General features: G+C 37.0%; 1 protein-coding gene across 2 annotated transcripts in view; it reads right to left on the reverse strand.

Moving 5' to 3' along the window:
- Window positions 1-18,835, reverse strand: part of tafa3a (TAFA chemokine like family member 3a) — an 86,483-nt gene that overhangs the window by 45,527 nt on the left and 22,121 nt on the right. The window lies entirely within an intron of this gene.

An 18,835-nucleotide genomic window follows, 5' to 3' on the forward strand; every position in this document is an offset into this window, starting at 1 on the left:
AATTCTTGGAAGTAAGACTAGACCATAGTATCACCCTGGAAAATGTCAGCTGCTCAGACCTGCTTCTCTCAGTCGTATTGTGTATGCATTAAAGGTTTTGTAATCGATTCTGGAGACCCTTTTTGGCAAATTCAGCAAATGTCACCACAACTGGTTAGCTAGAACACAGTTGGGTGTGTTAGGTAACATTAAATTACTTGTCCACAAACATTCATTTAACTTTCTAGTTTGACACGATATGCTGTTGTAGCCAGAGAGTTGTGAATATTGCTGTTTGGAGCTGGACTCTGCTGGCTCTGGAAACCTGTCTGTATAGGGACACAGCAAAATGGGTGAATAATCATGCAATCAAAATCTTTAATACTTCAAACTAAGTTCATTTGATTTTCAGAACTGTTTAACTAACTCGAGCTGTTTTGGTAGACTGCCTGGCTGAATCTAAATTTGCATATTTCTCAGCATACAGTTCATTAAATATAGCATAAAGACCACATTATGCAAACCCTCAAGCGGTGTTATAATATAGGGAGTATAGCCCCATTTGAAAATGAACCTCTGAGCTTTTATTTTGATCACTGTAATCAAAATTTGCTCATAGCTTGCCAAAGTTTCAACGATTCCCAGCTTGCATTTAGCCAAGCTGGTATTAAGCAGTTATTAATTTAGAGATTGTCGAATTAAGCCTGGTTGTGTGCCACCTAGGTAGGCTTCAATTTTAATGTCCTCATATGTTTTTACATATGTTAGTAAAAACACTAACATTTGTAAGCTTTTACTCATTTGTGTTTTTAATGCTGTTTGTTTGTTTGTTTACATGCCATATGTTTTATTAAATTTTATGCTATTATTAGTCAGCTCACCCAGTTCTTAGTGTCATTGTTGTCCAAGAATATGGGGGAAAAGCTTCTCAAAGAGTGATGAAGAAGGGGTTGTATTTGTTTGGCTTTTGAGTTCAAATATCAACAGTCTTTCTCCAGAATTGATTACTATACCTTTAACAGAGGCTGGTGGGAAAACAGTCTTTAGTGATTAATTGAGCTTTCCAAGCGCTGAAAGACTCATTCATTCAAACCAAAGTGGTATTGTTTTCAGTGTTGAAACTCTGCAAAGTAGACAAAGTAATACATTAACCACAAATCCACACATGGCTGAAAACACTGTTCACACTTTTTGCTTCATTTTTTTTTTTTTTTTTTTGTATGTTTGTTCTAAACAAACACCGATCAGCCATAACTTTAAAACCACTTGCATACAGTAATATTGTGTAGGTCACAATAGATCCCTTGGGTCTACAGTATAACAACACCCTTGTGCTGCCAAAACAACTCTGACATCAACTCTACAAGACCTTTGACCTGTGCTGTGGTATATGGCACCAACATGTTAGCAGCAGATCCTTTAAGTCCTGTAAGTTGTGACGTGGCTGGTCCATGGATCAGAGTTATTTGTTCAGCACATCTCACAGATGCTTTATCAGATTGAGATCTGAGGAATGTGGAGGCCAAGTCAACAACTTAAACTTGACAAGTTCCATTTCTGAACATTTTTCCCCACACACATGCATCCTGGCACCATCTCTTCCTCACATATGCAATGCACACACACACACACGCACACACACAAACACACACACACACACACAATTTGTAATTTGTGCTACAGGGGTTCATCTATCAGACTCCCCATGCGCATCAGTGAGTCTTAGGCGCCCAAAACAATGTTCCAAGTTCACCAGTAGCCCTTCTTTTGACCACTTTTGGCTGTTGTCTAGCAATCACAATTTGCCCATTTTTCCTGCGTTCAACATGTCAACTTCAGGAACTGACTGGTTACATGCTGCCTAATATATCCCACTGCTTGACAGGCGCTACTGTATTAATACAATCACAGTTGTTCACTTAACCTGTGATGGTTTTAATGTGTTTTAATGTTATGGGTGATTGGTGTATTTTAGACATAAAATTTAGCTAGGGATATTTAAACACATGGCTATGTTAAACACATTTTTTTGTTATGCTGGCAATAAATTAACTTCCTACTGTCAAACCCTTAAGGAATTCCATACGGATTTTAGCTCCGGCTGTGCCATGCACTGTCAACAGCTGTCGGTCCCCAAGGATGTAATGTTATGGAAGCTAAAGATGGCAGGGCTTCTTCTTTTTAACATCAATATGCCATGTACTACATAGTTGGTCTGCAAGGTTCAACAGCGCAGTTAAGCACACTAATATTCTCTGAGACAAAGTGCCTTCTAATAATAATGGAAAAACCGTCCCTTCGTATGTTTAAAAACTGATGTGTGTTTTAATTAATAGGAGCCTTTAATGGATCTTAAAAACTCAACTGCTGACACAAATCTGAGTATCATAAGAAAGCTTTTAAAAAAAAATCTGCAAATACAGCACAACAGCAGAGTGACAGGACAGATATCAGAAAACAGCACAAATGTTTCCAACCTGTGTTCATGTTATCAGCTTGAGTCCTGATGACAGTGCAGTCATCAGAAACCTGATCTTTTCGGCATCTCAGGACCAGGACCATCTACAGTAGCTTCCTCCCAAATACAGTACTAATTCTTGATAGATGCTACATCCTGTTCATCGTGTAAGATCTTGAATAGCTCTGTATTAAACATGTGTCTCTGAACAGAAATGTTGCTCTTAAGTCAGGATTCCATCTGTCTGTAGTAGTTCTAGCAAGCAAGCACTAAAGAGCTAACCTGCTCTTGGAACATCACTTGGTAGTGAACACGGCCCTTGGCCTCCTGCATTATTTACAGTATAGGCAGGCAGGGTTCCCTGCTCCGTTTGCTGCCCCGCTGTCAGGGGGCAGTGAGCATGCTCTCATTCATTATTGACCAGTAGCAGCACCTCATCGAGGAGGGGGCATGGAGAGAGAAAGAGAAGGAAGAGAAGAGAGAGTGAGAGAAAGTGCTCTTAATCCCCCAGCCAACCAAAAGAATAAAAGAGATAGTCAGATCCAGGGTGTTTCAACTGACAGTGTTTTATATCTGCAAACCCCAGGAGAAATGCCAAATGATGAATAAGCACATAGGGGGAAAAGAATGCTTAAAAAAGAAAATGGTTACCACAGCCACAACACTCTGGCAAACTGCCACTAGAAATGATTGGACTACTGGAATCAGCAAGTCACAGCACACATATGTATCGCTCATTGCAGAAGATTTTTAGATGATTTTTTTTACTTGTTTTCTTTTTACAGCTTGATGAATTAGGCGGTATTCTTACAGACATGCAAACTATGTTGAACTGCCTGTCGACAAATACTGTACTACTGTTCTCATGTCAACCAGTCTGGCACCGTTCACCTCAATCACATGCAAAACAGCATTCTGTAATGCAGAAAGCCATGCTAAGAGGAACTACATTTTGCAGATTTAGAAAGTCTTTCAAGGGACCATCCTTTGCACTCCATGCCTAGCCAATCTTGCTGATTATTCAAACATAATATTCCTTTGGAGGTCGACTAATGAAAATTGTAACAGCTTGCCCTGGTGAGACACGGCCGACATTAATTGGATATGTAATTATGTTTCTCTGCATGTTTGGACAAGCTAATTTTCCAAGCAATTTTGGGCTGTAATTTCAGTCATTACAAATGCAGAATCATAAATTCCAGAGCAGAAAGCCTTCTTTTAGCACGTGGTTCCATGGCTGCTGAAGTTTGACTAGCACACTAATCCACTTATACTGTAGCTTACAAAAACAGTCTCCAAATTACCAAACCGTGAGTCAAGCAACAAAAGCAAATGAATCTACCATTTAAGTGGATGCGCTTTTTTTTCTTGCATTAGTTACAGTACTTAACAGAAAATAGAAAAAGGAAAACTAAGCAACCAAATAAGATATTATTGCAAAAATATGAATATTATCATAATTTAAACTGTAGTGTAGTCTACAAAAAACATACTACTACTCTTGAAAATTTTGCCTTTTTTGCTCTTTTATTTTTCTACATTTAAAAACTGGTTGAGGTCATTTTTAACTTTTACACATATTTTAACTTTTTAAATATGAATGTTTTTTTTCTTTTAATTTTACATTTGGCATTTTAATTTAAAATCTATTTACAGTAATCTCTTCATTTATAGATGTAAAGCAAAAATATCTGTTATCTTATCTGAGATTACTTCTTCCTAATAATATTCTGTCTAATTAGATTTCTGTTATTTAACTTCTGTTTATTGAGTCCTTTTAAAAATAATAAATATTTAATTAGAATATGAAAATCTTTATTCATTTGGTACAAAATAGACATAAAAATGAGTGATCAGTAATCTCTTTATCATGATCAGAGTGAATGAGATTAAAAGAGGAGGAAACATAATATTTGTGCTGTAATGTGCATGAACTGTATATACAGTACATGCCAGCTCAGAAACGAACAAGGGACCCTGGAGTTGTGAGGTACCCTGCTAGAAATCGTTTATTAAAGATTTTAAATAGACACTTAACAGCATTAATGCAATATAGGGAAAAAAGCACTTCTTTGTGTGTGTGTGTGTGTGTGTGTGTGTGTGTGTGTTCTGCGAGGTGGGTTGTGTAAAAAGTAGGAAAAAATTGTAAAAATCATGAGGATCATTGTTAAATCTTTTTATAACTGTTCAATTCAGTTCTCCTTCAACAAAAATATATTAAAAGTAAAAAAAACAGCATTTCTTCTTTTAAGCTACCCTTCCACTCTATAAATATTATCAAATAACTTTTTGTTGTTTTTTTTAGTAAAATGCACAACAAATAGCTTTGAAATCACAAGACTGCGTGAGTGTGGACCTATAAAAAGAGCATTGTAGAACACACATAGGACAACAGAACCACTTACAGTTTGGCCTGTTTCAGTTTTCTTTTATAAATTCTTTTTTAAAGCCTTAATTAATTTCAAAAGCCTTGCTAAACACTGAAGTTGTTTCTCTGTTGCTAATAAACTAATTCAGATTTGCAACCAAAATGGTGAAAAAAATAAGAACAGAGATTCAGTTCTCTTTGTCTCACTGGAACTTAATCCTCCTCTGTAATTGGAATTTTGGGTTACACTCGAGTAATGGAATTGCTCCTGCCAACAGAGCTGCAGAACCTGCATTACTTATTCAGGCAAATAACCATCCACAGGATTTTGAATAGTTCCCATGTAATTTAGCTGACACTTCTGCCTGATGTAAAATGCGGGGACAGATTTGCAAGAACGTTGATCATGAGAAAGTCCATTACTGTAGATAGCAGAGTTTTAAAAGCTAGCAAAGATCAAAGACGTAATAGCTCCTGTTTTTTACAAAGGTTCTTTTTTTCTCATTAATTGCTCACCAACATCCTCAAATACCTTGTTAGCAGAACTGCATTATGATATTGCATTATATTGGGTATAATTTAGACTATTTTCATTCCGGAGAGCTCTGCCTACCCACAACACACCTGGTCCACCTCATTAGGGGGTTTTATAATTAGCTGATCAGGTGAATGAGGATGTCAGCAATACAGAAAATTTCAAACTGTGCAAGCCAGCGAGACCCCAGGACTGGAGTTATGAATCCTGTTTTAGCCAGACGATCATTTTGGGAAGAATAAAAAGTGGTAATTTTATTACAAGCTTATTTAATTCAACTGGACTATCTGGTATGCTTTCATTATGCTTATTCACTGGACTGTGCACAGAAAGTAACTACTGATTTTCAGGTAAAATAAGTTAGTGCTAAAATGGAGCAATAGAATGACAGAAAATATACTGTCAGTTAGTTGGCATGCTGACAGTTTAAGACAGATAGGATGGTAAAAGCCATAGCATCTGTATGATCCAGATGTTCAAATAAACAACTAAAGGAAGGCAGACGCCCAAAGTGTTCGATGGGCTATACGGACAAACTGTTTGCTTCTATCCAAAGCTCTGATACGCTAAACTTTTAATTCCATCTGCTTTATGGGAACTGAGATGATGTCTGACCCCAGTTCTGGTTCTCTGTTTTTATATTTAAAGTATATACAACATTTGTAAGGTTGGCATAATATAGATTTCTACCGTAATAAAGACCACAAGCTTGATCAAATTGACAGTAAATGATTGTAGTAAATTATATACAGTAGCAACATAATCTATAAATATATTTGGATCATATCTATTTTTTTAACATATACTTATTTAATATATGTTATTAGTGGGGTGAAGTAAAGTTATAAGTTTCACTAGTTAAGCCATGGAACCCCTGAGCATACACTATCGGTGGAAAAACAGAGCTGTAAAAAGGGAAATCAGATAAATAAACAGCATACAAGTGATAAGGAGACAAAAAAGAAAGAAAGAGATGGATAGAAGCTGAAAAAATTATTTCGCTATTCAGGAGCCTTTTTTCTGACATTTTCTGACAGCCCTGTTTAATTCACTTTTTTTAAGTCGCTTCAAGAGATCCTGTTGTGTGGGACTCCCTTGTGTATTCAAAAAGACTTTGTCGCTGTTTGTGCACTCACAGTTTTTCTCAGCATATTTCCCCCAGCTCATTTAGAGTTTTAAAAGTCGCCTTTATAATTCCCCATTTTTATACTTCCAGAGTTCTATACACAAAAGTATTCATTTATTACACCCATATCTGTGTAAAAGAGCTCTAAATGTAGTTTCTTAATATGAAAAGCTTATTCAGATACACAGTAGATGCAGTCGGTAATGTAGCAAAAAACATTTCTACTGTTATTATACATAAACATTGTGAGAAGTGAGAATCACATCTGTCTATTGGGCCTAAAACTCACTCCCTCACTCACTCATCTTCTATACCGCTTTATCCTGTATTCAGGATCGCTGGGACCCGGAGCCTATCCCAGGAGGCTTAGGGCACGAGGCAGGGTACACCCTGAACAGGGTGCCAATCCATCACAGTAAGCCTTAAACTTCATCCTAAAAATCCATCCATCAGAAGCAAAATGCTTGTTCACAATAAAATCCAGCACCAAGCTGAGAAGCCTAATCACTGAAGTAGGCACTAATCGCCAGTTTTTGTGCTCTTTTTAAAATTTTGAGGGGAAAGAAAAAATTATGAAAAATTCTCTCATTAGCATGCCATCTGCATACGCCTATGCTTGGTTGTGTGGGAGTTGCAGAAGTGGAAAAAATAACCCAGTGGTATTATCAGAATAAACTGATGCTCCTGATATTACATTAAAAAGAAATAATTGCCAGTTAACCCCTTGCAGATTGCCTAGGGCAGGTTTGGGTTCCACTGCATTATTTGATATACACTATAAGTTCAGAGGAATAGCCCAGAAGCTATCCAGATGGTGGAGATATTTCTGTTTATGTCAATCTATACGCCTTCATTTTTCCTCTTTTAAAAGCCCTGTGTCTGAGCTCTCCCCCACTTATACATGACCTTTTTAAGAGAAAGTATGTAATCAGAATAGAAATTTGGCATATCAGATTAAAGATAAAATAAAATGCTGATAATAAATACCTTTGCAGTGTGAACACTGCAGGTCCCTAAAGGTGGACCCTGTAAAGTGCTGTTCTGAAGAGATGTCTATGTAGCATCCCTGAGGATGGTGGCTTATGGCCTGTAACCACATGCAGTGCAGTAAGCCAAAGCGACTTGTCGAGCAAGTGGGTATTGTTCTCACAGTGTGAAGAGCAGCAGTCTACTGTATATGCACTTCAGAATAGACAACCATGCTTCATCTTTGCTAACTAGCTTCAGTAATATGTGATAGGAACAGGACCTTTTGGGAAGTGAAATTTGTTAATATTGTCAAGAAGAAACTCTTTTTCCAGCATAATAATTTCTGTATAAAGCCTTTTTATGTTCTGCACTGCACTTTGAATCCGAATAAGTTGGCAAAACTCAAAAAAATTGAGGTAATCAGTTACATCAAATTTTTAAGTAATGATGTTTCCAATTTTAAGTAAACAGAACTATAAGGTTTTGAGTTTGTTGTACTCATTCATATTAATCGTTCTTTACTTGCATTATTGAGTAGCCTAACCCATACTATTTAATAGTATTTAATTTTTTTTTGTAGTTGTTGCACATCAAATAAATTATTGTTGGTCTTTCGGATGCTCACGGCAATGGATCGCTACAGCAGACAATCCGGTCCGCACACAAGCTTGGCACAGATGCCCTTTCTGTCTCCCATTTTATCTGGGCTTATCTGGGACAGGCAGTTTATCCATTTTTGGGAATCGAACCCGGGTCTTTCATGACAGGCAAACACCTACAGTACCACTGAGCCAACAGTGCACTATTGCCTTAACGGCATCAAGATTTTAAGTTGGTTTTAAGGAATTTTTACTGGTGACAGTTACTGTTATTTAGGTACTTAGAATTACTTGAAATATCAAATTTGTTCAGCTAACTTAATTTCTACAAACTCATGAATATCAAAAAGTTCTAAATACTCATTAAGGTCTATTAATTTAAGCTAATTGTATTTATTTCAGTTAACAGTACTCAATATGTTTAATTACTTTGAGCATTAGGGTTTACAGTGTGAGGAGTTATTTTAGGATTTTTTTTTGTACTCCTACATTCTAACAAGAGTGGGTTGCATGGAGAATTTATGGCTATTTAATTTTGCAATCACATAATACTAGGGCATGGACTTTTTTGTTACATTCTTAGTAACCAGTTTTAAAGGGAACCTACTGTATATGCAAAATTAACTTTATCATTTTTAGACATTTAGATGTGACTCCAGTGTGCATGTACAAATTAAGTCTTTGTATTGTCTGGGACAATACTAGACAATTAGACTTTTCCCCTACTTGTCTTACTGGCTTGTTGCACAGCTCTGTTCTTTTCTGGTGGTCTGGGATCAGCAGTAGCTCATTTACAGTATCTAGACACTAAAATAACACATATGGAAAAGGAGTGAAGTATATGGAGTTTGTTTGGTAAACCTGGGTGATTAAATGATATATACAGCCATAGACACTTCTCAATAACCATAAGTCTTTGTTTTAGAAAAAAATGTTTTAGTATACATGGTTCATATTACTGAAACTCTTTAAAACTGCCAATATGACCAAATAAATTACAAACTGAACAAAACTGGGAGTACACATGAATGATCGGCTGCTGAGAGCAATTGGTTTTCCTCCACTGTTTTATTGACATACAGCTCAATGGGATTCACTTTGTCTATAACAAAATCACCACAAATTGATCCATCTATATTTGCACATAAATGAAAAAAGAAACAGCCTTCCACCTGACAGGTCTGATTTTAGTAACATTTTTCAGGATGTTCACCGTTGTCCACTGGATTCCTGACCCCATGTTCCCATGTTAAATGATCATCAAAAAGCTTATAATAATATACCTTAATTATAACTTAAGCTGTAACTTCTGACTAGTTCAAGTTTTATATACAAATGCTGTTATATTTAAAAGTAGAGTTCCTAAATCATAAAAAGGAAGCTAGTGGAAGATTTTTGTAGGTTGCTAAAAATAATATTTTTTTGTTCTGCGATGCTTTTTACAAAAGATTCTGGTGGCTAAAGCTATTTCCTTGACCCATGTAAGCCCATAGTGACCCCCACTTGTGTTCTCAGGTCACGACTGTTTGATGTAACGTCCAGTGTTAGTGTCTGCTGGGACCGCAGTTAATGAGACCAGCCGGTCATATCCATCCTATGCTCCATTAGTCTGGCTACACTGCCCAGCCAACCAAGGCTTATTACAGGGTTCAGCTTCTGTTCTATGACCAGAGAAATTGTATACCAAATCAGCCATTTTTTTTTGTGTGTATAACCAATATACAACATAAATCTCTAGGGATTAGAATTGCTGTCTTTTTCCATCGTGGGGATAAAGCTCTCTCTCTCTGTCTTCATGATTCAAAAGTTAAATTGATTCAAAGAAGAATTTTTTACAGTTTTTTTTTTTTTTTATTCCCCAGCTATGTTTTACCACGGACAAACACACACATATACACTCCTTTCTACCCCTTTTCATCAACATCGTGCAGACTACCTAGAGATCATGCACCTCACCTTGGGGACCAAAGACCAGTAAAAACCAATGCAGTACTCTCCAACTCTCCAAAAAAAGTCAATGCTGGCCACAATAGAAACACACCAGTGCACCACAGCCCAGCTCGCAGGGGCCCAGGCTGTTGACCCTGCCAACAAACTGCCCAGATCCCAATCTGATAAAGCACCCATTAATGGCGCCAGACAAACAAGTCCGATTCACAGAGGCCGCTACCCGTAACACGCAACACCCAAAGGATCTGTTGCCAATGTCCTGGTGCCAGATGCCACCCTCAAAGACCCTGCGAAGCAACAGCCTAAGGGACCAGAGCCACCTGAGTGGCAAAAGGGAAACCCAAATCCTTGGTGTGTTATTGTAATGTTAATAGGTTTAATGTTAGATCTTATCATGTTTACATTACTTCCCAATGTTTAATTGAGAAATAAGCTTTTGTGGGAAAACTTGAAAATGCATTTCATATTAAAAATGCCATATTTGATATCTGTTAGTTTGACCTTATAAGTCACAGAATGATACCAGACTGATGAGGCAAGAGTCATGACCCCTGACAGAAAATTCACCAGTGTGGAAATGCTACAGACAATTTTCTGAGGAAAGTAGCCACATAAGCTCTTCAATTGTTTTAACAAATCTCAGTCATTTTTTGTCTTACAGTATTCTTATAGCGCTAAACTGTCCAACTGTAGGTAATTAATAAAATAATTTTATAAGCCTCTAAATTTTTTTTACATAACACAAGTTGACAATAACACAAATTAAATATAAACAAAAAACTATTTTTATATGTGCCATATGGAATGAGGTCATAACTAAAAAAAAAACATTCTACAATATTTCATTCATATATCTCTGCCGGTTTCTCTATATATTTCTCATAGCTATGTAAAAAAAAAAATCCACAATGGAATAATTTTCAGGACGGTTTGATATTGTTTGCAGTGTGCCTTCGTTATAATAAGCTCACCATCAGCATTGTGGGGGTACACTATGCAGCCCTTCCACATTTATAATGCTTAAAAAACTGCACAGGTGTAGTCTAGGAAATAGCATAGGAAATTAGGACCACCACTTTTTTCAACATATCGCAAATAAATATTGCTTCAACAACTAAATAGAAATGTTTTTTTTAATGAAATGTTGTTGTTTAAAAAAATTTTTGTGTGTGAAATAATATCTATAGTAAATATACTACCAATGTCAAAACGCTATAATTAAATCCTTTGTCATTTTTTGATTGGGAATTTTGTCCCTTAGTGGCATATGACACTTCTATAGCCTTGGGATGTACCTGTGGACTGATGGAAACCTGACTGAATTCAGGCTCTGGCAGAATAAACCTGTTGGACATCTTTATCCATTAGCCTCTCGTGCTGTAACCACATCTACCTTATCATGAGCAGAAACACAGCTCTGAAAGGCAGCAGTTTTCATTACTGCATTGTGGCCTGGAACAGAGATAATGCGGGAGAAAGCAGTTTGCTGTGTCTGACCTTTTTCATTTCCTGACATCTTAAAAAAGCATATTAGCATAGCAGGATTAGCATGGATCAGACACGCCATCAGGCTCTAGGGAAGCAGAGCTAAAACAGAATATTACATATCTATTCTATGCAGCAAAATTATGGTCTTGCTTGGAAGGCTTTTTTTTTTTTGCGAGCGCATCTGGAAACAACAGGGGAAGCTGAAAGAATAAATAAAGAGAAGACGACAGAGGCAAATTTAGCATACTCCTGCTGTGAATAGTTTCAGCGTGATGGGCTTGTTTTCAGGAGAATTTGTTCTTTCGTCTTACAAAAAACTTTGGCACCAACTGATTTTTCTTTATTTCTTACAATGTCTTAAACAGTCACTACTGAACTACAGTGCTATGTTCATTATCTTCCAGAATTTAAGTTTGGAGTATTGTGGATTTCAGGACAGGATCAGGTTTACTCCCAGATGACCTACATTTGCTTGATTTTGTTACTAGAGACCTCTGTGTCTATGATAACTGTTTTAATGGTTGACCTGTTAGTTTATATCTTTAAAATGCATATTTTGTTATGAAAAAAAAATTACTGAGGAAGATGTACAGTAATTGATTCTGTTTAGGCACTTTAGAACCCAAGGTCACTGCAGAATGCAGACTGTCATAAATGCTTTTTTTGTCTTTCTTCTTTTTTTATCCTTCAACTGTATGGATGCTTGAAATACTTAAAGCCACATAAACTCTAATGCATCAGTGAAAGAAAAAAAACTGTGCACCAGGTTTTAAATCAAAGTTACTTTGATCTGGGCACTGAGTTAACTCCTCAGCCAGTACAAGCACAGAGAATATTTGTCCCAGGGCCCAGTTAATTTTTTGGAGCCTGTGGTAAGCATGCCACAACAGCAGCTCATCAGTGCTCGCACCACTGGCAATGAAGTGTCAGCATCTTCAGAAAAGCCCTCTCGAGGCAAGGTGCTGCAAAGTAAGAACCCCCCACAGCAATTCTCATTGCCTTGACAAAAGGATGTTCGGGTGCATTGCTCAGACCTTAAAAAGGAAACACAATCAATAATTCTCTGTTAGATAGTAGCCAGGATACAGTGTGATGCCATCATGGTTTCTCACAGGGCACTGGTGGCTTGGGACTTGGTTCCCAGCATCATGTCCTCTTGTTTTTTTTTCCTGTTTAGCTGTTTCGTGTGTTACACCAATTAGTTACTAATCAAGGTGCTTGCTTTTTATGTGTCTTGTTTCGTTTGCTTAGCTAAATCACTATTTGATTTTACTGCACTTGTAAATATGCATGTGATAAGAAAGACTCGCCTACATCTTCATACTCAGCTCCTCTGTTGGGATGAAGTAGGTGCGGAGAGCACCGTAATGACAACTGTCGCATACTATAGTTTGGTAAAGTGAATTTCCCCCATTGCGATTAGTCGATGCTTGTACTATATATGGCATGATATTCTCCTCTCAAACAAAGCACTTAAGGTTTATGCACATCTTAAACACCTATAATGAGGTACAGTTAAAACCCACTGGGTTCTTTCTTTGGTTATGGTTCTACAAAGAAGGTTGACATATCTGTAAAAAAGTTTAGGCCTCTCTTAGCATTTTTTTGCGGGACGCAGCTACACCCAAGGCAATGGCCATATAATCAACAGGAGTGAGAGATCACCTAGCATTGTGCTTCAAGGGAAGGCAGACTGCACAGAGCACCATGGTATTTAGAGTGAAGCTCACTACACAGCAAGGGGCTGACTGGACCTGAAAGAGTAAAGTCAACAGGGTGGCACCCAGCACCAGGCACAAATGAAAGGGTCAAGTCAGCCGGCCAGCTCCCAGCACAGAGCTCCAAGACGAAGTCAAAAGCACTGATCTCCTGTTAAAGACTGAGAGCACAATGTCACTTCCAACCATGCATCCTGTTCAGCAGACTCTGCAGGGCAATGCAGTGTCCAAGCCAAGTTTTCAGTCCAAGTCCAAGTTTAGCCCAACAGCATTTTAACACTAAATCCAGTCACCTTGCCAAGTGCCAACCCAATTTCCTAATCCATCTCAAGGCCTGTGACAAAGTCAAATCCTGACCAGGTGCCCATGCCAGGCCAAACCACAATTTCTGTGCCATGGTCAGTCTCCCACACCAAGAGCAGCACTGGTGCCCATGCCAACCTATGTCCCAAATCCCAAGCAAGGCACCACATAGTACCTACGTTGTTTTAGAGCCCCATGTCAGGCTTCCACCTGGCTCCAGGTTCTATATCGCAGCCTTGTCCCCAAAGGTACCATGCCACCTGTAACTGATGCTGGGACTTCTGTATAGTGTTGAGGACACTTATTGTCACATTTTCCTTGATTCCCAGGATCTTGTGTTCTCTTGTCTTCCCATTTTTCTGTTAAGCTTTTGTGTTTTATGCTGACTAGTGTCAGTATTTAATAATGATATGATAATAAATATAATTAAATAATGATCATTAATAACAATAAAGACTTTCCCATTTGCACCCTCAACTCAAATGTGTTTAAGGACAACTTTTTGAGGATCTTTAAACATTAGTATTGCAGCATTGAGAACCTAACCCATCAATTCTGTTCCATTTTTATGGCTATCCTGCTGTAGTAAAATAAATATGAGGTTACCATTCTCAAAAGGTGTGTAATGTGTTTGAATTTCCGTTGAAGGTTTCTGGACTGGATTATAGTAATTTCCAAAAGACTACTAGTATTAAATTCTATGTAATTATGATGAAGTTTGTTCTGAACCAAAAGAAATCACATCCAATATCTCTTAGCGTTATAGAAAAGTTGGAAAATTTATATTATCCCTGATAGGCATGCTGCAGGCTGTGATGTCATGCTTCTTCTTTCACATATTCTCTCAAAGTTTTTGGGAAGAGGAAAAAATAAAGCAGATCTGACAAATTAAAGTCCTTGGTGCTGATCTCCCTCAATGGTTTGCCAAGCATCGGGGGAGGGGCCAACATGAGAACCCCCAGCATCTGTTCCCTAATCCAGTAGACACTACTCTCTCTTTTGTTTTTCTTTTCTTTTATTTATTCATCATCAAACACTATGTTTGTAATTGCCTAAAGGCTATTCATTATATCAGGAGACATTCCAGATGCCTGTGCAGAAAGGCAGAAAATGGAGCATGGATCATGCTGTGATCTGTATTCACACAACTGAGCAGTGCATTTATACTCTGATGAGGCACCACCATGCAGATGTGAACTCTTTTTGTGTCGAGTACAGTCTAAGCTTCGAGCTGTCAGAGGGCCTGGCACAGCTAGAGGGGGATAGAGGAGTGGAAAGAGAAGCTTGATCAACTTATATCAAAGGCTTTAATAGAAAGAGCGAGCCGTTTTGTATCAGTATTTAGGGTGAAGGTTTAATAGGATGCCAAGTCTCCTCCTCATTTTACATTACAGCAAGTACTTTACCCTGACTACTGCACTAGTGTGACATTCATGAATCTAAGTGCCTACAGAGTATCTCATGGGGAGTGTGTTTATGTGGTATTTAGATAAGACATTATTTCCCAAAGCTGTTTATTTATTGAAAGCACCCTTGCCTGGATCAACTTCAAATATTAAAACTATAACCTTAAATCAAATTGTTCCTCAAATGGTCTATTACATGGTACATTTACTATGCAGCATCCTCTACTCAAATGGCCAAATTGTTTTATTATCACAGAACATGAATGAAAAAAACTAATATATGTGTAATACTGGCACAAATGGAAATACCTTTATGAACCCACTGTGTAATTACTGAAATTATTCCATAATAATGTTCGGTTTTTATTTCTCACACAATGTACAGTACACTGACAGTATTGAGAATTTAAATACAATTTGATTAAACATATGTTTTTCTTTTCATTAAAACATTAGGATCAATGATTGGGAATTATTTTTGAACAAAACTGATTGTATATAGTTTTATTTTATTTGTATTTAATATGTATTTTTAACAAGTATTTTATACTTAAAAATAAAAAGTTTCTTCAGTTTTTTTATAATTTAAAAATAAATAGCTGTGTTGTAGACAGCACATTTAATTAAAAAAATCCTTTTAGTGATGCATCATTTAAAAAAGATGTCAGTAGTGTGTAACTTTTTTGATCAGAACTATTCAATTGTTTTTAATTCTAAACTTTTCACTGGGAGTATTGACATACAAAAGCACACATCTGTAAATATTTACTGTATGTTCCACATCAATGTGTGAGCATTCCAGACAAACAGGATCTATCATTTCATCCTCTTTTTCTGTTTGGATGACTCATCAGAAGGACAGGGGGAAAAATATAAGTTGATTTTTTTTGCAACATACATTTATAAACTAATTCCTAGGGGGAAATGGAAAGAGCCAGTCAACTCAAGCTCTGCGCAGGAGTCATTATTTTTCGTCTTGTTTACCAGCTGGGTTCTCAAATGCTCTACTTCAAATGAATAAAAACGAGCAAGGGCTTCAAGAAAACAACACATTATAAAATCTAATGGCAAACATTATTATCATTGAATGAAGATTTTCAATAAGAGAACTATATGAAGAATAAAACTTTGGTCAGAGAAAAAGTAACAGAGCTAGGTTATAACAAGACATAACAAACATAAATGTGCCTCTGTTCTGACCGAATTTAATAATGTATTATCGTGTAGATCAGAACAAGGCCTAATAAAGTCTAATAATGGTAAACAGAAATTTTTATTTTTGCTCATGACTCCTGACAGAACTGGTGTAATTCACCCAGGTTTGTGGGCCTCCATGCTTACACATGCTTTTTTAAGTTTTCTGTGGGATTTGGGTCATGGCTTTATTATTACTTCCACTTTCTTGATACAACTTTAGAGTTGCTTAAGATCATTTCTAACCTAAAAGATTTATATTTCAGACTTACTTATTAAGATTTTGTTCCAGAATTTCCAGACACATCTCCTCATAATACAATTTGCATCCTAATCTTTGAATTTAAAATGCTTGCCCTTTGTCCTACTGTACATACAGTACGTACAGCATCTGTGATTATATGGACAAACAGTTCCCTTTTTTGATTCATCTGTCCAGAAAAAAAGCTGCTGATCCCCTGAAAACTTCATTTTGGATTTTTATGCTTGGCTTAATCTGTCTTCCTTGCATTATAACCTTAAAGACTATACTTGATGTGGGGCTATCTTAAAATTTTCACTGTTTTTGTCTTAGTAATCAGTTTTCAGAAGAAAGTGTTTTGTTTTGTTTTTTTTGTTTTTTTTAATCCATGGGATTTTATTTGTGCCTCTTTAGTGAACAATGCTGCCAGATTTATGGAGGCCAATAATAATTTTTCTAAAGTATTAGCTCTAAAGGTAGGCCACAATGACAAAAAAATGACTACCGGTAAAATTAAAGCAACTAAGCAACTTTCTGCAAACTTCTTTTTACACATTCTATAAGATATCAGTGGTGCAATGGTGGAAGGCTTTACAATAATTTGTATCCTGTTTTCTTTTTCAGGATCTGTGTTGTATGAATCATCATATCACACATTCACAGTGTAAATCAGAACACAAGTGGAACAGAAAATATGTCAGATCTTATTAATTAATAATATAAACTGAATGAAACACTGGCATGACATCTTTGATTGGTATGTATGCTACATACTGACATTTTAACAAGCAATAATCGCTGATGCAGGGATTTAAAAATATCATATTACTGATTTCATATGCATTTATGTATTTTACATCTGGCAAACAGAATATTTATTCAACAGAAGGCTAAATAATTATGTTACAAGAACCAGTTGGAAATTAATATAGTTTATAATATAATATTATGAAGGAAGTAAAAGTGGTAAAGCCATGTTACAATAGGTAGTGAGATGCTATTAAAGCAGGCCATTCATTTCATTACATTCTGTGTGGGGTTATACACTCACAGTCCTTGATTTTTCTCTGAATGGCACCTTCGTTTCCACAGTGAGACAGCCAAAGCAGAGTTCCCCAAAACACAGAGGGTCCATTGCTCTTTGCTGAACACACACTCCCACACATTCAGGGATGTACCAACAAAGCACAACAACATGCAGGAAGCACACACATGCTTATGCAAATACACACATGCAACTTACATTTTTAGATCTTATATATAAATATAGCAGATATTCCGAGCCAGCCAAATATTCTCCACATATTTATCAAAATTGTTAAAATAGCCATGCTTTTAACACCATCTGTAGTCTGTTTTGAAACAGTACACATCAACTGATTTCTTTACCTGTTTTTTCCCCCATCGTATCAACTGGTACAAGGGTGCTCATGCTCTCTCTCTACCTCTCCAACCTGTTATACACTAAGCATGAACTTTCCAAAGCACACTGTCTCTCAAACTAAATAATGGGCCTCTTTAGAAAGTCCACATTCTCACTCAGAAAGGTTTGTGCTTTAACCATCCTCTCATTGCACATGTCTGTAATAGTCACTGAATACCTTTGAAATATATGCATGAGTATAATGGGCACAGGAGATTATTCCCTTATGATCTGTTCCCTATACACGTGAAATAGTGACCTTCCCACAAGCTGTCTACTCATTCTACCAACCGCCCACTCTTCCTCCGACTGATTCATCGCTCCATCCAGTTTGGCTCCTTTCTTCAATTTGCAAGATTCTGTCGTTCGGTTACATCAGCTTATCCAGGAGAAAGTGAGAGACAGAATGAAAGTGGGTGTAAGAATGAGACCGTGCAAACAGGACTGCTTTGGGCAGGAGATCCTTGAGCCAAGTTACACATTGTGTTCATTCATCACCCCACTGTGGGACACAAGTTCATTAAAGTAGCTATTGTCATGCTAAAAGTCTGTTACTCCAAGTAAAATGTGAAAATAGGTGGTGTTTGCTTGTGTGTCTGCTGTGTGATTTGTGGATATGGACTGGGCAATCAAACATCTTTTTTTGCCTAGAAGAGAGAAAATGTTAATGGGTGCGGAAATTTTGTATAATATTAGAATTATTTATCCACTCATTCAAAACATCCACAATTTAACATAAATTATACTCATTAAATATGGCTAATCCACTATGTATGTTTGTATGTTACAAAACATATCCCACTTCATCAGTAAAACCAACAGTGCAATAAGAGTAAATTTTAGCCCGCCAGATTATGTGGTAAGATTTTTCTTTATCTCTAGCTGGAGCATTAGTGGGAGCAGCCACTGATATCTGGCAGAAATGCCTGGGGTGCAGTTTAGATCAAGACTCTGTGCAGTCCCCATGAGTTCTTCCACTTTAACTGTGGCAAAATATATCAGTGACTTTTCTTTATGCACATAGACAATTACAACACCTTTTTGGCAGCAGTACAGGTGTGATGATTAAGTCTCCACA

This window comes from Clarias gariepinus, chromosome 6 (assembly GCF_024256425.1).
Source record: "Clarias gariepinus isolate MV-2021 ecotype Netherlands chromosome 6, CGAR_prim_01v2, whole genome shotgun sequence".
NCBI classification, from domain to species: domain Eukaryota; kingdom Metazoa; phylum Chordata; class Actinopteri; order Siluriformes; family Clariidae; genus Clarias; species Clarias gariepinus.